This window comes from Podarcis liolepis (assembly GCF_965112155.1).
Source record: "Podarcis liolepis genome assembly, chromosome: 10".
Lineage (NCBI taxonomy): Eukaryota > Metazoa > Chordata > Lepidosauria > Squamata > Lacertidae > Podarcis > Podarcis liolepis.
The window spans coordinates 56,170,684-56,184,241 of record NC_139562.1 but is presented as its reverse complement, the minus strand read 5'-3'; the positions used below and the strand labels follow the sequence as shown (position 1 = coordinate 56,184,241).

Below are 13,558 nucleotides of genomic sequence, written 5' to 3'. Positions count from 1 at the left end.
ATGAAAATTCGCCAGGTTACCTGCATCAATTTGTAGTAAAATACACATGGTGGTTTGCAACTTTGCCTAATATACCAATTTTGCAAAGCAATTCCACCCTAAAATAATACATTTTTGTATGCCATTTTCACGAATATATGCATTTCTAAGGATTCTTTACCACAGTTTATGTACTTTTGTACATGTTACTTGGCTAGATAGCTGTATTGCAAAATTCAGTGTGCATTTTGAAGGATGATAGTGTTGTTGTTTTTAATTTCTATATAGCTCTGCATCTGAGGATCATAGGCCAGTTTACAATATAAAGACACAAGAATACATGAGAAAACAAAAACAGTACCCCACCCCACAGTTGAAAAGGCAAAGGCCTGGGAGAGGATTTTGCCTGATGCCTAAAGACATGCAATGAACATGTGAGTAAGATAGTTGCCTTTAAATATGAATTGAATTTCTCCCCCATCCCTAAATGATAGCACAACGGATGTGTTTTGCATGTAGAAGGTTGCAGGTTCGATCCCATGCAGTTCCAAATAGGGTTGGGGAAAATTCTGGCTGAAACCTTGGAGAGCTACTACAGGTGCAGCACAGACAACACCGAGAAAGGTGAACCAATCTCCAGTCTTGGAACAAGACAGCTTCGTATACAGAAGCATCACAACCATGCGCTTTCCGTTGGTGAATCTGTCAGGTCCGTATGGAACCTCTGAGCCCAGGATTTACGCAACATTGGAACAGTAACCACCAACAGTACTATCAAAGGCTTCTACCATGTGACATGACAATTTGCACAAGCCTTCACGGGCAAATTCCAGATTCCTGAAGCAACTGCTATTGCCGTCGCCCGAGTGTCATAAGAAAACTGAACAGGGATTTTCTTGTTCATTTCTTGAGGATGTTACAGGTATTTAAGCAATATGCCATAATCTTTGCTTTCATTGCGGGCTGATTAAATGCATCTTTGTCAAGATGCCTTCAATTCAGGCAATGAAAATATGACAAAAATGTTATTTTATTTTGTTTAATGTTTAAAACGACCCCTGATCTCTTGCAGGGGATGAATGCAGGATGTATGCAGTATGCGAGGGAAAGCTAATGTCTTGTGATCAAAGGCGGCATTAATATTGCCTTGTAAAATGGAGTGGCCAAAGGTCAGCCACTCACATTTACTTTAGCTCCGCATAAGATACTCTGAGGATTTTATTCAGAGCGGGTGGCTTTGGAAGGTTCCTTACAGGCACTTGCAGAACTGCAGAATTTCCAGTGCTTTATTCAAAGATGAAAGCTGACAAAATTTTGGAAGTTGTCAAAAATACTGGACACTTCAAGAACGAGAGGCAGGCAAACAAATTATATTTCTTTTGGGGGAGGGGCACCCTCATTTATACAAGGCAATCAAGAAGGAACCTTTGAAATGTCTGGACTGATTTCAAAAGAAAGCAAGGTTGGCAAGTGTGATGGGACGATGAGCTGCTTGTGCGTAAAATCCAAGTCCCTCAGAGTTTGGTCAAGTTTGCAAACCTCTGTCTGTAACGGAGCCCCTTAAACATGGCTCCGTCAGTCGCTGGCAGATTCCGACAGTGGTTGCTTTCGGAATCGCTTCCAACATAAAAGCTCCTTAACGGAAACACGTCTTCTGGACTCTCTGCGTGACAGTTTCCGGCGAGGAGTGGGTGTCCCTACAGGAGGTCCTGAAACCTCCCCACTGTCTCTGAGCCATCCCTCCAGCTCACTTTCCCTCAGCTCACCTCCTCTCCCCCTACTGGTTCCCTCTTCAGCTGCTGAGTCTCTCCCAACCTGTGTGAGCCCTTTCACCTCCCTTCCTTCCGATGGCAGTTCCCTGACAGCAAGTGTCCTTTAAATCATAGCGTGATGATGTTATTTATACCATTGCAAGTCACAACAGAGAAGATTCAATAGGGAACAAAAAATGAGCACCTAGTTTAGTTGGAGTAGTACAGTTTATGTTGAGTTAATCATGCTGGCATTGATTCCAACACCTGAACTCTCTGGAGGTCTCCCAAAGGGGTTCTACCTAACCCAAAACTTATGTTATTAATTTATGTTCAAGAGAGAGGTTGGTGCGAGACATCCTGAAAGGGAAATAAATTACACAACCTCTAGTGAATATGCCAATATGGCCTTAAATGGATTATGGCAACTGATTTCAGCAGGTTATTTGGTAACTTGGCTTCATGTCAGCTGAAAAAGCGACACACTTGTATGTAAATCTAAGCAAGCCATAAATATATCAAGAATATGTGTTTCAAAATATTAGCAACAAGTTTGATTCAAGCTTGTGTCCATGTTCCTGAGATCACATGATTACAGCTATACTTTTCACATATTAAAAGAGGGAGATATTAAAAAGTTCAAATTTCTTTAAAACACTTGAATAATTACATCCTTAGAGCATCAGCATCCTATGATCTCATCCACGGCATTTTCTGGATTCATCAAACTTGAGTCCAGCAATAAATCACTGAAATTGTAAAACAGGAGTAATAGAAAAATGAAATGAACTAGCTTGGGGATAGATTTGCACAGTTCTGCTGCCCTCATAAATAAATGTCTGTGTGCTGCCTTTGACTTCCTATTCATTCATTTAACTTGAATAGCATTTCTATTTCAAGAAATCTCAAATCTAAAAAATAATAATATGAACATTGCAAAAAAGCATCCTCACATGTCACGATGAAAATCAGGAATTCAAGAACCATGCATTCCTAGTGGTAAGGGGCACCATTCTTTTAATGAGGTACTGATTGATCACTAAAAACCCTGAAAAAGGAGTGAAAACTGAGAAAGGAGACTGCATTTGGTGTGGACTGCCCATTCACAATCACTTGATCACACCAAATTGTCTGGTATGGGCATGCCATTAGGCATCTACTTTTGGCAAATTATGTTCTGAGTACTTCCCCCTTAATTAAACGATAGGTCCTATGCTTTGCCAAAGGGAAGGCACAGTAAGATTCCCACAGAACAATAGGAAACAGGAGGGTTGGTTATATTAAAGGAGACATATGCCCTCTAAATCAAAACAAGTACAAACAGGACTCACCCAGAAACATACGATTGTTTTGAAGAGCTTTGCTAGTGATAAAACAGAACCACAATTACCATGATGTGCATGGCATTTGTTAGCTCTGAGCAAACAAGTTTTCCAGGTTTCTGAATCGCAAGTGTTAAGTTGTGGGTGAACATATCAGACGACGCAGTGATTCTTCAAACAGCTCTTGTTTATTCAGAGGCCAGAACAGAACTGAACTGAAGGGCTCAGTCAGCCTGCTTATATAGAGCTTCAGTACAACGTTACTGTAACAACTTTCTAAAACTATCCAATCACTGAACGTCACTTTTGATTCTTCATTTGCATATCTAAAGTATCCCCCTGCTGGCCCAGGGTGAGAACTTCAGTACATAACAGCAAGGAAACCTGCAGCTTCTCTTTGCCCAATCGTCCAACAGAAAGATGGGCTTCCATATCACAGGTAGTATAATATATCATCTCATATAATATTTATCATATAATATTCAGCTCCATGAAAAAATATCTCAAATATATGTCTCAAATGGGCCACAGAGAACATCACTCCATGCCATAACAGAATGAAGTATGCAGTCAGTTTGGTATGACAGCTATATCTAAAGAAGAGGAACGATATTCTTGCTTGCACTGTTCAGTTGTGACTACATAGCTCTATCTCACTTAATCAGGACAAAATGAAATTACCAATTCCTTCTCTGAAACATCTGCAACTCATTTTTTAAAGGGAAAAGCTCCTCATGAATTCTCTTTAGTCAGCTGATGTCCGTTTTCATACACAACCAAAGTGTACGATGAAAAGTGATTAACAAATGCTGTAGGAAAAGTAGGCTAATAACATTAGTCGGAATGAGCTCATAAAAAGTCAAATAGGATTCTCACTGCAGATAAATAAATTATGAGCAGATGGGTTAACCCCACTCTATCAAAAACGATTCATTTAGCAGAGCAAACGAGAAGCAAATGCCGCCATAATTGCCACGGTGGTTTCTACTGCAACCCACCTGCCTCGGGGTTTTATCCAAATGATCAATGTATGTGTGCTCTCCACATTCTGAGCTCTCTATAACAGCCTCAAAAAGTCCCATCTAAAAGCAACAGCACAATATCCAGCTCAACACATTGAACTCTTTGCTCTCTTTTGGGGGGAACGGGGTGCTCAGAATAGATATGTGCTTCCATGCTGGAAAAGACATGAAAACGGCTGAAGATTTGGTAAAAAGTTCATGAATTGAAAGGCATTCCACCCTGAGTGAATGAGGTAGTGGATAGCCTTGCTCAGTGCCATTTTTCTAGAAAAAGAGGTGCTGCAACTCCCCATAAACACCTCCCTTGTTCTCTTACAATGACAATGGTGCCCACTTGAGAGATGCCGGGACTGAGTTCCGGTGAGTTCTGGCTGAAAAAAAATAATCCTGGCCTTACTAATGCTATATTCTGGATAGAATTAAAGGGCAACAAATAATCATCCATGATGATTTGCCAGAGATGGGAAGCGGCGCTTGTGAGGCTTTCTGTGTCAAGTATCATTTTAGGTACAGTCGTACCTTGGAAGTCGAACGGAATCCATTCTGGAAGTTCGTTTGACTTCCAAAATGTTCAGAAACCAAAGCGTGGCTTCTGATTAGCTGCAGGAAGCTCCTGCAGCCAATCAGAAGCCATGGAAGCCCTGTCGAATGTTCAGCTTCCAAAAATATTTCACAAACCGGAACAGTCACTTCTGGGTTTGCAGCGTTCAGGAGCCAAAACGTTCAAGAACGTTTGAGAGCAAGGTAGAGTGGTACCTCTGGTTACATACTTAATTCGTTCTGGAGGTCCATTCTTAACCTGAAACTGTTCTTAACCTGAAGCACCACTTTAGCTAATGGGGCCTCCCGCTGCCGCCGCTGCATGTTTTCTGTTCTCATCCTGAAGCAAAGTTATTAACCCGACACATTATTTCTGGGTTAGCGGAGTCTGTAACCTGAAGCGTATGTAATCCGAGGTACCACTGTACTATGCACCTTGACTAGGCTAGTTGCAAACCAAATTCATATCGGGGTTTTCTTTCAATAAAAAAGCATAAGGTTTACCACAGTACAACGGCAAAGGATGAAGTTTGCTGCCATTAGTTCCTGCACAGCTAGTTCCTTGAAGATCTGGGCTAGTCCTCTGGGTGTGTAAGCATCTGGAAGATTCCCTTTGAAGTAAATATGTTCTGATAAAAGTCGGAGAGGAAGTTAATGCGGCATCAGGCACACGAACAGGATTAGGCTGCTCTCCCCCACAACGCCACAGACCCAATTAGTTCCTGCCCTTCATGCAAAAGTGGGGGGTTACATGTGTGTTGAGGAATAACGCTAATGCAAAGCATACTCTGTTCGCAGGCATATCTCTTTGTTCGTGTTTACCGTCTACTCTCTAATATGCTTCCAACAGATCCGAGCCACAGGGCTTTGATGTTTTTAATTTTGTTAATATCACAAAGGCCTCATATGAAAGCAGCGTCTCATATCGGGTGCGATGGCTGTACATTTATATTAAAAAAACACCCATGAAGCCATATGCTTCATCTCCCCATTTGGGGAATTAAGAAATCACATGGGTGAGAAGAATACGCGCCGGCTGGGCTGCTGAAAAAGCAGCCTTCTTCCCGCCGATAGATTTCCAGAAGAAATTAACCAGGACGTTTCTCTGTCTACCTCTTTCTTGAGCGAGAGAATGTATAAAGGGGTCCGCCCTAGACCTTGACACAGCACAGCCCCTTGGTTAGGACAGTTCAAATCCTCTGCAGTCCCTTCTATGATTTTTAATGGGTTGGGTAAGAACCAACTGGAAAGACATTTGTATCTTTCTATTCATAACAATTTGAAAGACCGCTGTTTACGCTGCATCCAGTGTGCTGTTTTGGAAAGTGGCGTGCACATGGCGATAACCACAAATCCACATCTATCCTGATCTATCTCGCCTTTTAAAATGAAATCTTAGATTTGCTTTCCCAAACCGGCTTCAATCCAAATTGGAAATCTGGGCCTGATTGCCTTGATACAGCAACCTCCGGTTCCTGACCAGCCATTATGCATGCAGGCGTTTGTCTCAAACTGTTGTCTTGGGTGTGGTGAAAGGGCATCAAATTGTTAGCTATGATTGTTGTGTTTTTGCTGCCAGGAAAGCTGGAGTTCCCGTGGGAGCTAGACGTCAACTCGCAGCCTTTTGATCCAAAGGGAAGCCACAGAGCTCCACAGATGCAGGAACCAGATGCTCGTGAGAACCCAAGCAGCACAATCTGAGGATTCTCCTAACATCCTTCCTCTGGCAGTGGAGCTAGAACAGAGCCATGGTGTCTGCTTGCCATCGATGAGTGGATAAAGACCTGAGAGCTGGGGATGGGGAAGGAGAGGTTGGTGTAGGAAGTACTCATGAGGTGATGGAGGAGAATGAGGGGATGTGGGGGGATCAATGCACAGGAACTAGAGCAGCAGGACACATCACCAGAGGGATCCCTGTCTCCATGATCATGGTGGGTGCTGAGGCATAGGGAGCAGTGAGAGGGGTGCTCTAGGAGGCTGAGACGGACAAAGGCCTACAGCTCAGATCCCTAGCTGGCCAGGTGAGGCTTGCTAGCTCTGGGAGGACATGTGTTGTTATGTACTGAAGTTCTCACCCTAGGCCAGAAGGGGGATACGGTAGATAGTTATGCAAATAAGGGATCGAAAGTGACATTCAGTGATTGGATAGTTTTAGAAAATTGTTACAGTTACGTTGTAGTGGCAGTGGCGTAGCGTGGGGGTGCAGGGGGGCCGCACCGGGCGCAACATCTGGGGGTTAGGGTTAGGGGACGCAAATCCACGGGTTAGGGGGCACCAATTACTTGCCTTGCCCCGGGTGCTGACAACCCACGCTACGCCACTGTGTAGTGGAGCTCTATATAAGCAGGCTGACTGAACCCTTCAGTTCAGTTCAGTTCCAGCTTACAAATAAAGAGCTGCTTTGGAGAAATCGCTGAGTCGTCTGCTATGTCTACCCACAATTTAACATGTTAACATGTGTGATTCCTCAGATGGAGGAGACTTGGGTGACTTGCTGTCAGGGACTGGACTGATGAGGAATGGTGGAGACCTCCCCCGTTCTCCTGCACTTCCCAGAGAAGAGGGAGACGGTACAGATTTAGAACAGTGGTTTGCAGAAGGTCACAGTTCAGAAGCTGCAGAGGGGAGAAGATGGGACATATTGGGAGAGGAGCAGGAGGAAGAAGCAGCAGCACCAGAGGAGAGACAGCTGACAGACTCAGTGTCTTTGGAAAGCAGGCCAGACCCACTCCCTCCCAGGTCCAGGCAGGCATTGAGAGTAGGAGAACAGAAAGCTCAGAGGCAGAAAGCACAGATCAACCAACTTAGGGATGACATATAAAAGGAGAGACGGAGGGGGTGGGACTTTACTCACAGCAATGCCATTATCCAAGAGGCGGCATTACACATCTCTTTCTCTGAATATTGAATAAATTATCTCAGTAAGAACTTATTGTTTCCCCATTTCTGGCTGCCAGCCATGAGGGAGGGGGATCGGATTCCCTGAAGCCTGACACCTGCCTCATCAAACCCAGATGCTGCAACCAGCAGGCAAAATATCAGGGGCGCCCACTTGGGCCCCAGGGTATGGGTACCCAGCATGTGCGCTGCGATGTCACATCATGACGTCACACGCCCCGCAGCCTCGGAACCTGACTTCCACCTCCGAGGTCTTGCGAGACCTCAGACATGACTTCTGGTGCTTTGCAAGGCACTGAAAGTTGCACCAGGAGCCCTGTGGTGTGGGTGTTGAGCATGCACAACAAAACTCAGGGCCCCAGGGTCCCCTATAGTTGGCTCCCCTGCAAAGTATAAAAGGGAAGCAGAGCTGAGGTGCAGTCTCTGCTCCACTGCCCATATTGAAGGACCTCAGCTTAGAAGAAGAAGAGAAGAAGAGTTTGGACTTGATACCCCACCTTTCACTCCCCTTAAGGAGTCTCAAAGCGGCTAACCATCTCCTTTCCCTTCCTCCCCCACAACAACAAACACTCTGTGAGGTGAGTGGGGCTGAGAGACTTCAGAGAAGTGTGACTGGCCCAAGGTCACCCAGCAGCTGCCTGTGGAGGAGCAGGGACGCGAACCCGGTTCACCAGGTTACGAGTCCACTGCTCTTAACCACTATACCATGCTGGTGTAGAGATGTTCCAAGATCTCTGCAGGACTTTGGACATGTGGCTTGACCCTGGACTGGGGGCTTGACATACTGGTTTGCTTCCAGGTAGGCCAGGGGTTCAGGACAAAAGAGAATGAAAACCCATGGTCAATTTCAAAATTAGGCTGCACGTTGAAGGCGATAAAACTGAAGGGTGGTTTATATTGATATCAATACTAACAATCAATACCAATATTTTGGGATACAGAGCTGTCAAGTGAAGAAACGCTTTGCTTTGGAAAATCGATAAAAAAAACGGCCATATCTAGGTTAGATTTCCCTGGCTGGCTTATACCGACGCTGCTGATAAATATACTCTCGTTTAATGCACACAGCTGGAGAACAGAAATAAGGAAGACAAATTGGCTCCCCCAAATCACCTACAAATCTGTTCTTTCTTTCTTTGAAACCCATAATGGTAACTAAATTGGCTCTAATAGATTTTCAACTCTCTTGCTGCTTTAATCAAAGAAGAGTATATATATACACACACACACACAGAGAGAGAGAGAGAGAGAGAGAGAGAGAGAGAGAGAGAGAGAGAGAGAGTGGTACCTCGGGTTAAGTACTTAATTCGTTCCGGAGGTCCGTTCTTAACTGAACTGAAACTGTTCTTAACCTGAAGCACCACTTTAGCTAATGGGGCCTCCTGCTGCTGCCGCGCCGCCGGAGCACAATTTCTGTTCTCATCCTGAAGCAAAGTTCTTAACCCGAGGTTAGCAGAGTCTGTAACCTGAAGCGTATGTAACCTGAGGTACCACTGTGTATATTTGTGTGTGTGTGTGTGTGTGTGTGTGTGTATAGCAACATTTCCCAAAAGATATTGATTAAGGGTTGCCTTCTGGTGCACAGCAGATAGAACGCACAGTCTCCTTGCAGCTTGCTAGCATGACAGCATGGAGGAACCTTTTTTTTATAGATTGGATGCTGAAGCTGGAGACAAAGGACAAGGTCCCGGTTAAAAACTGACTCTGTTCTCCACAGCAGAAAGTTCACAGCGCTCCATACCCCCAGTTTATTTCGATTCGGGAAGAGTAATCAAGGAACCAGGAGCGAAAAGCAACTCAAGCCATTACAGCAGCAATGAATTAATCTGGGACACTGAATGAATCACTAAGTTCAAGCACTTAAGTCTGCCGCACGAGGCCATGATGAATGAGTTAACAGGGTAGCTTGGCAGGTGCGTAAAACACAAGGCAAGGTTGCTGCTGAATTAAAATGGTGGAAAACACAGTTACCTAAATTAGGATTTACAGCTATAAGAAATATAGAGAAGGAAATTTGGGGGTAAGGCAATATGTGAACAGATGAAAGTCAAGGGGTTCTGGAATCAAGTGGAGCCTTCTGTTGTCTGCTGCTTCTCTGCTACGCTTCTCTATACCTGAAGGAGTGTCTCCACCCCCATTGTTCAGCCTGGACACTGAGGTCCAGTGCTGAGGGCCTTCTGGCAGTTCTCTCCCAGCAAGAAGTTACAGGGAACCAGGCAGAGGGCCTTCTTGGTAGTGGCTCCCGCTCTGTGGAATGCCCTCTCATCAAATGTCAAGGAAATAAACAACTATCTGACTTTTAGAAGACATCTGAAGGCAACCCTGTTTGGGGAAGTTTTTAATGTTTGATGTTTTGTCACATTTTTAATATTCTGTTGGGAGCCGCCCAGAGGCCCAGCCAGGTGGGTGGTATTGGGAAATGTCTATTCCACCTTAAGGAGCAGACATGGAACTGTTACGTGTCACATGTCTGTTTACATTCCAGCACTGTTTTGCTGGCGTTAGTGGAACTTCCGCTGTGTTATTGCTTTTGCTTTTTACTCTCTCGCCGAGAAGACAAAGAGAGAGACGACATGTTTCTTTGTCCTGATTTATGATTAATAAATCCGTAGTTGTAGTATGCTTCCACAAGCCTCACGCCTATTCTGTTTGCGCAGTTTGCCCTGCTGATATAGTGTGCCCTGGCTTTGAAGCCTGGGTCGCTGATTTATGTTGGAGCAGAGGCCGATGGGTCTTCGCAGCGGGATGGCTGGAAGCAGACGACCCAGCTGGGGCTAGCCAGCTGGCCTTTCAACCCTCTGTATGCCGACAAGCAGGGTATAAAATCATCATCATCATCATCTCTATATGCTGGCACAGGGGAAGGGAACCTCAGGGGCCAAATGGCTCTCTGTCTGGCCGTCAGAATTCTACTTAGGCGACATCCCCCATTGGCCAACTCTTTTTGCCTAGGTGGAATGTGTCTTTTTAATTAAAAATATATATTTTTGTTAGCTTTCAAATTATTATGGAACCACAGAGAGAAGTAAACAATAATTCAATAATATAGCCAACTAAAGGCAGGGCATGCAAAACCTAAATATATATATTTCAAAATAACACCCAATCTAAAATCATGACAACCATATTTCTCTAGATTCTGCAGGGAGAGATATCTGTAAATCTGAAACCGAAAAGAAAAGAAATAAAGTTCCATCATACTGAACAGAAATGATCAAGATCTCTCTGCCCTGTAGTGATCCATAACTAATGTGTTATTCCCTGCTCCCCCACCAGTCTACATCTCTCATTAGCCCTCCAACGGGTTTTGCCTGGATGAGTTCTGATGATGCTTCTTCCTTGTGTGGATCGAGGAAACACAGGGGTGTAGAAACTATCTTACTGTAAAAGGGTAACATTTGCATTCGTTGCTCCACCCACATTTGCATAAGGCCCCACCCACTGCTGGCATGTGGCTCTTGGAAGCTTGTTAGAAAGGGAATGCAGCCCCCGGACTGAAATAAGTTTCCTACTCCTGTCATGTGCTGGTGCTTTGCCTGATAACAGATTTTATAAAGCACACCAGTTATTAGAAATTCCCTAGTGCTGTGGAGAAGATTATTTTTGTGCTCCAAAAATGTAGCTTTTTTTAATTAAAGGGAAATGATTATCTCAAATCGGCACAGATGTTTTATGTAGAAGTTGCAGCACAGGTGGAGAGGTGTATTCTGTGTCGACTGAAAATAGTAAAAAAGATAAATAGTGTTGGAGCCTCTCTGCAAATCCAGTGTTTTCAGGCTGTGTCAGTTATGCAAACTGGCATTTAAAATTCCTTTAGTACAATATGTCCTGGAATGAAATGACTGAGATGCTTCCACTAAGCGGCACACACCCCTCTGAATTTGGCTGCAGCTTCAGTCCAGAGCCCATGATAATTAATATAATTTATCATGCATAATGAGAAATCAAATTATTACGTATGACATATCTTTAATCTGTGATTCAATCTCTTTCTGTTGTTTAGTAAAACCAGATGGCCACAAAATACAGCTCTCCTAGAATTCAGCAAAAATGTGTTCAGGCAGAAACATGCTCTCTTCCCGAAACTATTTTAACCACAGCTGATGACAATACATCATCCCTAAACTGGGTGCTCCTGCTTAACCACAATGCAACTGGTTTGCCTAAATCATGGGTATGTTCACACATTCCTGTATGCAACCTGCATGCTGAAAGACAGTTGACTACCTGCATCCTGCTGTTTACTCTGCATCCAGCGCTGTACACATAACATTAGCCCCAATCCATCTCTATACTGTATCTATCCTGTGGTTTCTTATGAAATACTCTGTTTCAATGGGTTTTCTCCAAACCAGCATCATTCTGAATTGGGCAGGGGGGATGGCATAGTTGGGTTTTAAGCAAGCAGTGCTCACATAGCTTTAAGCGTGTCAATACTGCTGTACTGGGGATGGAACGAGAAACCAACTGTGTGGCGAATCACAGATTAAGTCCACCTTTCCTTTAGTACCATTGGTGCAGCTCATCAGGCCCTGGAGATCTGAATTCATTTGTAGCTAGGTGTTCCCTTATCACCTCTTTTCCTATCTTGGGCTGCTGCTCCTTCCTTGCATTGTTTATTCTGTTATCACCAAGTTGGGCACTGGTTTCCTCAACGTAGATATTGAGCAGTTCTGCCTTCTCTCTGTCACCTAATAGGATCTCTCCATCTTCTCCATGCAAGGAACCTTGCTTGTTCCTCCTCTGGCTTTGAACATAGCCAAAGAAACCTTTATTATTATTTTTAACCTCTCTTACAAGCTTGAGTTCATTATGAGCTTTGGCCTGCCTGACCTTCTCCCTGCGACTGCATACGAACCAACATTTCCCCAGTGAAAATAGGGACGCCCGATTCCATAATAATAATTTTACTATTTACATCCCACCCATTTGACTGGGTTGCCCCAGCCACTCTGGGAGGCTTCCAACATATATAAAAACCGAATAAGACATTAAAACATTAAAGAAACCCTTCCCTATACAGGGCAACTGTCAGATGGCTTGGGGGGTCGGATAACTCCATATCCTCCAACATTTCTCTGATGAAAATAAGGACATCCTGAGGAAAAGAGGGATATTCCAGGATCAAATTAGAAACTGGGACAGCTTCTCTAAATCAGGGGCTGTCCCTGGAAAATAGGGAGACTTGGAGGGTCTGCAACTGTTGGCTACTCATGTATACGCTTCCTTTGTGATTTCTCCTTATTTTATAAACGAGGGGCCTAAATACCATATTTTTTCCGCTCTTTAGGACGCACCGGACCATAGGAGGGGGAGAACAGGGGAAAGAAATTCTCCCCCTCTCTGCTCAGTGCCCCCTCAGCGAAGCGGCAGGAGAAACGGAGCCCCTTCCATTTCTCTTCCTGCTTCGCTGAAGGGGCGCTGCGCAGAGAAGGAAAACTGTGCAGCGCCTCTCCAGCGAAGCGAAGCCTGGAGAGCAAGAGGGATCGGTGTGCACTGACCCCTCTCACTCTCCAGGCTTCAGGCGGCTATCTGCAAGCCTTTGGAGCACAGCGGGAATTCCTGTTGCGCTCCGAAGACTTGTGGATAGCTGCCTGAACCCCCGGGAGTGCAGCGGGAGTTCCTGCTGCGCTCTGGGGGCTTCAGGCGGCTTCAGCGAAAGCAACGCGAAGCCCCTGGAGCACAGGGGGAGCTCTCCCTCTGCGCTTCAGAGGCTTCACATTGCTATCACTGAAGCCAAGGAGCCTGCATTCGCTCCATAGGATGCACACACATTTCCCCTTAATTTTTGGAGGGGGAAAAGTGCGTCCTACAGAGCGAAAAATACAGTAATTGAAACTTGGTCTACATGCACATTACTAGTTGTAGGTACATTCCATAACTCACATCAAGGCAAATAATGCCCCAACTTTGTATGTTTGTAGAAAATATAGCATAAATTTTGTTCAGTAGTGATCTCTCTCTAGTTTCATATGAGAGAAAATGTGTAGTTCAAATCACCACATTATATTATATCTGCTCTCTTGGCTTAAATGAAAGCATAACA

The 13,558-nt window shown here is 44.5% G+C and overlaps 1 protein-coding gene across 4 annotated transcripts in view; it reads right to left on the bottom strand.

Moving 5' to 3' along the window:
* The window catches only part of CPED1 (cadherin like and PC-esterase domain containing 1), a gene marked incomplete at its 5' end in the record, with an annotated part of 129,636 nt that overhangs the window by 21,788 nt on the left and 94,290 nt on the right, over nucleotides 1-13,558 (bottom strand). The gene's annotated exons all lie outside the window — the stretch shown is intronic.